The sequence below is a fragment of the Hypomesus nipponensis genome, chromosome 12 (assembly GCF_054491055.1).
Source record: "Hypomesus nipponensis isolate SF chromosome 12, ASM5449105v1, whole genome shotgun sequence".
Classification (NCBI taxonomy): domain Eukaryota; kingdom Metazoa; phylum Chordata; class Actinopteri; order Osmeriformes; family Osmeridae; genus Hypomesus; species Hypomesus nipponensis.
Window position 1 is genome coordinate 16,785,001 of NC_140372.1, and position 7,500 is coordinate 16,792,500.

The window sequence follows — 7,500 nt, forward strand, 5'->3', positions numbered from 1 at the left end:
CAGCTTCCAGCCCCTTTCATGAAGGACTACTTGTGCATATTGCAAGATGTCAGTTTCTAAGTGAATGAGCAAAAGAGCATACAGCACCTGGTATTCCCAGGCGGTCTCCCATCCAAGTACTAACCAGGCCCGACCCTGCTTAGCTTCCGAGATCAGACGAGATCGGGCGTTGCCAGGCTGGTATGGCCGTACCAAATAAGTTGACAACCATAGGCTACTTATCCATATACAGATTTAGCAATTGACAATGCAAGGTAGTCTCTCTCTCTCTCTCTCTCTCTCGTGTCAAAATGAAAACAGCTTCCAGCCCCTTTCATGAAGGACTACTTGTGCATATTGCAAGATGTCAGTTTCTAAGTGAATGAGCAAAAGAGCATACAGTACCTGGTATTCCCAGGCGGTCTCCCATCCAAGTACTAACCAGGCCCGACCCTGCTTAGCTTCCGAGATCAGACGAGATCGGGCGTTGCCAGGCTGGTATGGCCGTACGAAATAAGTTGACAACCATAGGCTACTTATCCATATACAGATTTAGCAATTGACAATGCAAGGTAGTCTCTCTCTCTCTCTCTCTCTCTCTCTCTCGTGTCAAAATGAAAACAGCTTCCAGCCCCTTTCATGAAGGACTACTTGTGCATATTGCAAGATTTCAGTTTCTAAGTGAATGAGCAAAAGAGCATACAGCACCTGGTATTCCCAGGCGGTCTCCCATCCAAGTACTAACCAGGCCCTAGCCTGCTTAGCTTCCGAGATCAGACGAGATCGGGCGTTGCCAGGCTGGTATGGCCATACGAAATAAGTTGACAACCATAGGCTACTTATCCATATACAGATTTAGCAATTGACAATGCAAAGTAGTCTCTCTCTCTCGTGTCAAAATGAAAACAGCTTCCAGCCCCTTTCATGAAGGACTACTTGTGCATATTGCAAGATGTCAGTTTCTAAGTGAATGAGCAAAAGAGCATACAGCACCTGGTATTCCCAGGCGGTCTCCCATCCAAGTACTAACCAGGCCCGACCCTGCTTAGCTTCCGAGATCAGACGAGATCGGGCGTTGCCAGGCTGGTATGGCCGTACGAAATAAGTTGACAACCATAGGCTACTTATCCATATACAGATTTAGCAATTGACAATGCAAGGTGGTCTCTCTCTCTCTCTCTCTCTCTCTCTCTCTCTCGTGTCAAAATGAAAACAGCTTCCAGCCCCTTTCATGAAGGACTACTTGTGCATATTGCAAGATTTCAGTTTCTAAGTGAATGAGCAAAAGAGCATACAGCACCTGGTATTCCCAGGCGGTCTCCCATCCAAGTACTAACCAGGCCCGACCCTGCTTAGCTTCCGAGATCAGACGAGATCAGGCGTTGCCAGGCTGGTATGGCCGTACGAAATAAGTTGACAACCATAGGCTACTTATCCATATACAGATTTAGCAATTGACAATGCAAGGTAGTCTCTCTCTCTCTCTCTCTCTCTCTCTCTCTCTCTCTCTCTCGTGTCAAAATGAAAACAGCTTCCAGCCCCTTTCATGAAGGACTACTTGTGCATATTGCAAGATGTCAGTTTCAAAGTGAATGAGCAAAAGAGCATACAGCACCTGGTATTCCCAGGCGGTCTCCCATCCAAGTACTAACCAGGCCCGACCCTGCTTAGCTTCCGAGATCAGACGTGATCGGGCGTTGCCAGGCTGGTATGGCCGTACGAAATAAGTTGACAACCATAGGCTACTTATCCATATACAGATTTAGCAATTCACAATGCAAGGTGGTCTCTCTCTCTCTCTCTCTCTCTCGTGTCAAAATGAAAACAGCTTCCAGCCCCTTTCATGAAGGACTACTTGTGCATATTGCAAGATGTCAGTTTCTAAGTGAATGAGCAAAAGAGCATACAGCACCTGGTATTCCCAGGCGGTCTCCCATCCAAGTACTAACCAGGCCCGACCCTGCTTAGCTTCCGAGATCAGACGAGATCGGGCGTTGCCAGGCTGGTATGGCCGTACGAAATAAGTTGACAACCATAGGCTACTTATCCATATACAGATTTAGCAATTGACAATGCAAGGTGGTCTCTCTCTCTCTCTCTCGTGTCAAAATGAAAACAGCTTCCAGCCCCTTTCATGAAGGACTACTTGTGCATATTGCAAGATTTCAGTTTCTAAGTGAATGAGCAAAAGAGCATACAGCACCTGGTATTCCCAGGCGGTCTCCCATCCAAGTACTAACCAGGCCCGACCCTGCTTAGCTTCCGAGATCAGACGAGATCAGGCGTTGCCAGGCTGGTATGGCCGTACGAAATAAGTTGACAACCATAGGCTACTTATCCATATACAGATTTAGCAATTGACAATGCAAGGTAGTCTCTCTCTCTCTCTCTCTCTCTCTCTCTCTCTCTCGTGTCAAAATGAAAACAGCTTCCAGCCCCTTTCATGAAGGACTACTTGTGCATATTGCAAGATGTCAGTTTCTAAGTGAATGAGCAAAAGAGCATACAGCACCTGGTATTCCCAGGCGGTCTCCCATCCAAGTATTAACCAGGCCCGACCCTGCTTAGCTTCCGAGATCAGACGTGATCGGGCGTTGCCAGGCTGGTATGGCCGTACGAAATAAGTTGACAACCATAGGCTACTTATCCATATACAGATTTAGCAATTCACAATGCAAGGTAGTCTCTCTCTCTCTCTCTCTCTCGTGTCAAAATGAAAACAGCTTCCAGCCCCTTTCATGAAGGACTACTTGTGCATATTGCAAGATGTCAGTTTCTAAGTGAATGAGCAAAAGAGCATACAGCACCTGGTATTCCCAGGCGGTCTCCCATCCAAGTACTAACCAGGCCCGACCCTGCTTAGCTTCCGAGATCAGACAAGATCGGTCGTTGCCAGGCTGGTATGGCCGTACGAAATAAGTTGACAACCATAGGCTACTTATCCATATACAGATTTAGCAATTGACAATGCAAGGTGGTCTCTCTCTCTCTCTCTCTCTCGTGTCAAAATGAAAACAGCTTCCAGCCCCTTTCATGAAGGACTACTTGTGCATATTGCAAGATTTCAGTTTCTAAGTGAATGAGCAAAAGAGCATACAGCACCTGGTATTCCCAGGCGGTCTCCCATCCAAGTACTAACCAGGCCCGACCCTGCTTAGCTTCCGAGATCAGACGAGATCGGGCGTTGCCAGGCTGGTATGGCCGTACGAAATAAGTTGACAACCATAGGCTACTTATCCATATACAGATTTAGCAATTGACAATGCAAGGTAGTCTCTCTCTCTCTCTCTCTCTCTCTCTCTCGTGTCAAAATGAAAACAGCTTCCAGCCCCTTTCATGAAGGACTACTTGTGCATATTGCAAGATGTCAGTTTCTAAGTGAATGAGCAAAAGAGCATACAGCACCTGGTATTCCCAGGCGGTCTCCCATCCAAGTACTAACCAGGCCCGACCCTGCTTAGCTTCCGAGATCAGACGAGATCGGGCGTTGCCAGGCTGGTATGGCCGTACGAAATAAGTTGACAACCATAGGCTACTTATCCATATACAGATTTAGCAATTGACAATGCAAGGTGGTCTCTCTCTCTCTCTCTCTCTCTCTCTCTCTCTCTCTCGTGTCAAAATGAAAACAGCTTCCAGCCCCTTTCATGAAGGACTACTTGTGCATATTGCAAGATTTCAGTTTCTAAGTGAATGAGCAAAAGAGCATACAGCACCTGGTATTCCCAGGCGGTCTCCCATCCAAGTACTAACCAGGCCCGACCCTGCTTAGCTTCCGAGATCAGACGAGATCAGGCGTTGCCAGGCTGGTATGGCCGTACGAAATAAGTTGACAACCATAGGCTACTTATCCATATACAGATTTAGCAATTGACAATGCAAGGTAGTCTCTCTCTCTCTCTCTCTCTCTCTCTCTCTCTCTCTCTCTCTCTCTCGTGTCAAAATGAAAACAGCTTCCAGCCCCTTTCATGAAGGACTACTTGTGCATATTGCAAGATGTCAGTTTCAAAGTGAATGAGCAAAAGAGCATACAGCACCTGGTATTCCCAGGCGGTCTCCCATCCAAGTACTAACCAGGCCCGACCCTGCTTAGCTTCCGAGATCAGACGTGATCGGGCGTTGCCAGGCTGGTATGGCCGTACGAAATAAGTTGACAACCATAGGCTACTTATCCATATACAGATTTAGCAATTCACAATGCAAGGTGGTCTCTCTCTCTCTCTCTCTCTCTCGTGTCAAAATGAAAACAGCTTCCAGCCCCTTTCATGAAGGACTACTTGTGCATATTGCAAGATGTCAGTTTCTAAGTGAATGAGCAAAAGAGCATACAGCACCTGGTATTCCCAGGCGGTCTCCCATCCAAGTACTAACCAGGCCCGACCCTGCTTAGCTTCCGAGATCAGACGAGATCGGGCGTTGCCAGGCTGGTATGGCCGTACGAAATAAGTTGACAACCATAGGCTACTTATCCATATACAGATTTAGCAATTGACAATGCAAGGTGGTCTCTCTCTCTCTCTCTCGTGTCAAAATGAAAACAGCTTCCAGCCCCTTTCATGAAGGACTACTTGTGCATATTGCAAGATTTCAGTTTCTAAGTGAATGAGCAAAAGAGCATACAGCACCTGGTATTCCCAGGCGGTCTCCCATCCAAGTACTAACCAGGCCCGACCCTGCTTAGCTTCCGAGATCAGACGAGATCAGGCGTTGCCAGGCTGGTATGGCCGTACGAAATAAGTTGACAACCATAGGCTACTTATCCATATACAGATTTAGCAATTGACAATGCAAGGTAGTCTCTCTCTCTCTCTCTCTCTCTCTCTCTCTCTCTCGTGTCAAAATGAAAACAGCTTCCAGCCCCTTTCATGAAGGACTACTTGTGCATATTGCAAGATGTCAGTTTCTAAGTGAATGAGCAAAAGAGCATACAGCACCTGGTATTCCCAGGCGGTCTCCCATCCAAGTATTAACCAGGCCCGACCCTGCTTAGCTTCCGAGATCAGACGTGATCGGGCGTTGCCAGGCTGGTATGGCCGTACGAAATAAGTTGACAACCATAGGCTACTTATCCATATACAGATTTAGCAATTCACAATGCAAGGTAGTCTCTCTCTCTCTCTCTCTCTCGTGTCAAAATGAAAACAGCTTCCAGCCCCTTTCATGAAGGACTACTTGTGCATATTGCAAGATGTCAGTTTCTAAGTGAATGAGCAAAAGAGCATACAGCACCTGGTATTCCCAGGCGGTCTCCCATCCAAGTACTAACCAGGCCCGACCCTGCTTAGCTTCCGAGATCAGACAAGATCGGTCGTTGCCAGGCTGGTATGGCCGTACGAAATAAGTTGACAACCATAGGCTACTTATCCATATACAGATTTAGCAATTGACAATGCAAGGTGGTCTCTCTCTCTCTCTCTCTCTCGTGTCAAAATGAAAACAGCTTCCAGCCCCTTTCATGAAGGACTACTTGTGCATATTGCAAGATTTCAGTTTCTAAGTGAATGAGCAAAAGAGCATACAGCACCTGGTATTCCCAGGCGGTCTCCCATCCAAGTACTAACCAGGCCCGACCCTGCTTAGCTTCCGAGATCAGACGAGATCGGGCGTTGCCAGGCTGGTATGGCCGTACGAAATAAGTTGACAACCATAGGCTACTTATCCATATACAGATTTAGCAATTGACAATGCAAGGTAGTCTCTCTCTCTCTCTCTCTCTCTCTCTCTCGTGTCAAAATGAAAACAGCTTCCAGCCCCTTTCATGAAGGACTACTTGTGCATATTGCAAGATGTCAGTTTCTAAGTGAATGAGCAAAAGAGCATACAGCACCTGGTATTCCCAGGCGGTCTCCCATCCAAGTACTAACCAGGCCCGACCCTGCTTAGCTTCCGAGATCAGACGAGATCGGGCGTTGCCAGGCTGGTATGGCCGTACGAAATAAGTTGACAACCATAGGCTACTTATCCATATACAGATTTAGCAATTGACAATGCAAGGTAGTCTCTCTCTCTCTCTCTCTCTCGTGTCAAAATGAAAACAGCTTCCAGCCCCTTTCATGAAGGACTACTTGTGCATATTGCAAGATGTCAGTTTCTAAGTGAATGAGCAAAAGAGCATACAGCACCTGGTATTCCCAGGCGGTCTCCCATCCAAGTACTAACCAGGCCCGACCCTGCTTAGCTTCCGAGGTCAGACGAGATCGGGCGTTGCCAGGCTGGTATGGCCGTACGAAATAAGTTGACAACCATAGGCTACTTATCCATATACAGATTTAGCAATTGACAATGCAAGGTAGTCTCTCTCTCTCTCTCTCTCTCGTGTCAAAATGAAAACAGCTTCCAGCCCCTTTCATGAAGGACTACTTGTGCATATTGCAAGATGTCAGTTTCTAAGTGAATGAGCAAAAGAGCATACAGCACCTGGTATTCCCAGGCGGTCTCCCATCCAAGTACTAACCAGGCCCGACCCTGCTTAGCTTCCGAGATCAGACGAGATCGGGCGTTGCCAGGCTGGTATGGCCGTACCAAATAAGTTGACAACCATAGGCTACTTATCCATATACAGATTTAGCAATTGACAATGCAAGGTAGTCTCTCTCTCTCTCTCTCTCTCTCGTGTCAAAATGAAAACAGCTTCCAGCCCCTTTCATGAAGGACTACTTGTGCATATTGCAAGATGTCAGTTTCTAAGTGAATGAGCAAAAGAGCATACAGTACCTGGTATTCCCAGGCGGTCTCCCATCCAAGTACTAACCAGGCCCGACCCTGCTTAGCTTCCGAGATCAGACGAGATCGGGCGTTGCCAGGCTGGTATGGCCGTACGAAATAAGTTGACAACCATAGGCTACTTATCCATATACAGATTTAGCAATTGACAATGCAAGGTAGTCTCTCTCTCTCTCTCTCTCTCTCTCTCTCGTGTCAAAATGAAAACAGCTTCCAGCCCCTTTCATGAAGGACTACTTGTGCATATTGCAAGATTTCAGTTTCTAAGTGAATGAGCAAAAGAGCATACAGCACCTGGTATTCCCAGGCGGTCTCCCATCCAAGTACTAACCAGGCCCGACCCTGCTTAGCTTCCGAGATCAGACGAGATCAGGCGTTGCCAGGCTGGTATGGCCGTACGAAATAAGTTGACAACCATAGGCTACTTATCCATATACAGATTTAGCAATTGACAATGCAAGGTAGTCTCTCTCTCTCTCTCTCTCTCTCTCTCTCTCTCTCTCTCTCGTGTCAAAATGAAAACAGCTTCCAGCCCCTTTCATGAAGGACTACTTGTGCATATTGCAAGATGTCAGTTTCAAAGTGAATGAGCAAAAGAGCATACAGCACCTGGTATTCCCAGGCGGTCTCCCATCCAAGTACTAACCAGGCCCGACCCTGCTTAGCTTCCGAGATCAGACGTGATCGGGCGTTGCCAGGCTGGTATGGCCGTACGAAATAAGTTGACAACCATAGGCTACTTATCCATATACAGATTTAGCAATTCACAATGCAAGGTGGTCTCTCTCTCTCTCTCTC

General features: G+C 47.0%; 21 non-coding genes and 4 pseudogenes across 21 annotated transcripts; all 25 read right to left on the bottom strand.

Moving 5' to 3' along the window:
* Window positions 1-75: 75 nt before the first annotated feature.
* LOC146264409 (5S ribosomal RNA) lies at window positions 76-194 on the bottom strand. Its single transcript, XR_014729085.1, has one exon. It is a non-coding gene; the product is annotated as a 5S ribosomal RNA (ribosomal RNA).
* Window positions 195-372: 178 nt separating this feature from the next.
* On the bottom strand, window positions 373-491 carry LOC146264410 (5S ribosomal RNA). The gene has a single exon (XR_014728416.1). It is a non-coding gene; the product is annotated as a 5S ribosomal RNA (ribosomal RNA).
* A 184-nt stretch (window positions 492-675) lies between these two features.
* LOC146264411 (5S ribosomal RNA) lies at window positions 676-794 on the bottom strand. The gene has a single exon (XR_014724976.1). It is a non-coding gene; the product is annotated as a 5S ribosomal RNA (ribosomal RNA).
* Window positions 795-960: 166 nt separating this feature from the next.
* LOC146264412 (5S ribosomal RNA) lies at window positions 961-1,079 on the bottom strand. Its single transcript, XR_014725947.1, has one exon. It is a non-coding gene; the product is annotated as a 5S ribosomal RNA (ribosomal RNA).
* Window positions 1,080-1,267: 188 nt separating this feature from the next.
* Window positions 1,268-1,386, bottom strand: LOC146264413 (5S ribosomal RNA). Its single transcript, XR_014728528.1, has one exon. It is a non-coding gene; the product is annotated as a 5S ribosomal RNA (ribosomal RNA).
* A 196-nt stretch (window positions 1,387-1,582) lies between these two features.
* On the bottom strand, window positions 1,583-1,701 carry LOC146264414 (5S ribosomal RNA). Its single transcript, XR_014727727.1, has one exon. It is a non-coding gene; the product is annotated as a 5S ribosomal RNA (ribosomal RNA).
* Window positions 1,702-1,879: 178 nt separating this feature from the next.
* On the bottom strand, window positions 1,880-1,998 carry LOC146264415 (5S ribosomal RNA). Its single transcript, XR_014725948.1, has one exon. It is a non-coding gene; the product is annotated as a 5S ribosomal RNA (ribosomal RNA).
* Window positions 1,999-2,170: 172 nt separating this feature from the next.
* On the bottom strand, window positions 2,171-2,289 carry LOC146264416 (5S ribosomal RNA). Its single transcript, XR_014728529.1, has one exon. It is a non-coding gene; the product is annotated as a 5S ribosomal RNA (ribosomal RNA).
* Window positions 2,290-2,479: 190 nt separating this feature from the next.
* Window positions 2,480-2,598, bottom strand: LOC146264417 (5S ribosomal RNA; annotated as a pseudogene).
* A 176-nt stretch (window positions 2,599-2,774) lies between these two features.
* On the bottom strand, window positions 2,775-2,893 carry LOC146264418 (5S ribosomal RNA; annotated as a pseudogene).
* A 176-nt stretch (window positions 2,894-3,069) lies between these two features.
* On the bottom strand, window positions 3,070-3,188 carry LOC146264419 (5S ribosomal RNA). Its single transcript, XR_014725949.1, has one exon. It is a non-coding gene; the product is annotated as a 5S ribosomal RNA (ribosomal RNA).
* A 184-nt stretch (window positions 3,189-3,372) lies between these two features.
* LOC146264420 (5S ribosomal RNA) lies at window positions 3,373-3,491 on the bottom strand. The gene has a single exon (XR_014725950.1). It is a non-coding gene; the product is annotated as a 5S ribosomal RNA (ribosomal RNA).
* A 192-nt stretch (window positions 3,492-3,683) lies between these two features.
* Window positions 3,684-3,802, bottom strand: LOC146264421 (5S ribosomal RNA). The gene has a single exon (XR_014728531.1). It is a non-coding gene; the product is annotated as a 5S ribosomal RNA (ribosomal RNA).
* A 202-nt stretch (window positions 3,803-4,004) lies between these two features.
* LOC146264422 (5S ribosomal RNA) lies at window positions 4,005-4,123 on the bottom strand. Its single transcript, XR_014727728.1, has one exon. It is a non-coding gene; the product is annotated as a 5S ribosomal RNA (ribosomal RNA).
* Window positions 4,124-4,301: 178 nt separating this feature from the next.
* Window positions 4,302-4,420, bottom strand: LOC146264423 (5S ribosomal RNA). The gene has a single exon (XR_014725951.1). It is a non-coding gene; the product is annotated as a 5S ribosomal RNA (ribosomal RNA).
* Window positions 4,421-4,592: 172 nt separating this feature from the next.
* LOC146264424 (5S ribosomal RNA) lies at window positions 4,593-4,711 on the bottom strand. The gene has a single exon (XR_014728532.1). It is a non-coding gene; the product is annotated as a 5S ribosomal RNA (ribosomal RNA).
* Window positions 4,712-4,901: 190 nt separating this feature from the next.
* On the bottom strand, window positions 4,902-5,020 carry LOC146264425 (5S ribosomal RNA; annotated as a pseudogene).
* A 176-nt stretch (window positions 5,021-5,196) lies between these two features.
* LOC146264426 (5S ribosomal RNA) lies at window positions 5,197-5,315 on the bottom strand (annotated as a pseudogene).
* Window positions 5,316-5,491: 176 nt separating this feature from the next.
* On the bottom strand, window positions 5,492-5,610 carry LOC146264427 (5S ribosomal RNA). The gene has a single exon (XR_014725953.1). It is a non-coding gene; the product is annotated as a 5S ribosomal RNA (ribosomal RNA).
* A 184-nt stretch (window positions 5,611-5,794) lies between these two features.
* Window positions 5,795-5,913, bottom strand: LOC146264428 (5S ribosomal RNA). The gene has a single exon (XR_014725954.1). It is a non-coding gene; the product is annotated as a 5S ribosomal RNA (ribosomal RNA).
* A 176-nt stretch (window positions 5,914-6,089) lies between these two features.
* Window positions 6,090-6,208, bottom strand: LOC146264429 (5S ribosomal RNA). The gene has a single exon (XR_014728068.1). It is a non-coding gene; the product is annotated as a 5S ribosomal RNA (ribosomal RNA).
* Window positions 6,209-6,384: 176 nt separating this feature from the next.
* Window positions 6,385-6,503, bottom strand: LOC146264430 (5S ribosomal RNA). The gene has a single exon (XR_014729086.1). It is a non-coding gene; the product is annotated as a 5S ribosomal RNA (ribosomal RNA).
* A 178-nt stretch (window positions 6,504-6,681) lies between these two features.
* On the bottom strand, window positions 6,682-6,800 carry LOC146264431 (5S ribosomal RNA). Its single transcript, XR_014728417.1, has one exon. It is a non-coding gene; the product is annotated as a 5S ribosomal RNA (ribosomal RNA).
* Window positions 6,801-6,984: 184 nt separating this feature from the next.
* Window positions 6,985-7,103, bottom strand: LOC146264432 (5S ribosomal RNA). Its single transcript, XR_014728533.1, has one exon. It is a non-coding gene; the product is annotated as a 5S ribosomal RNA (ribosomal RNA).
* Window positions 7,104-7,299: 196 nt separating this feature from the next.
* LOC146264433 (5S ribosomal RNA) lies at window positions 7,300-7,418 on the bottom strand. Its single transcript, XR_014727730.1, has one exon. It is a non-coding gene; the product is annotated as a 5S ribosomal RNA (ribosomal RNA).
* Between the last annotated feature and the right edge of the window lie 82 nt (window positions 7,419-7,500).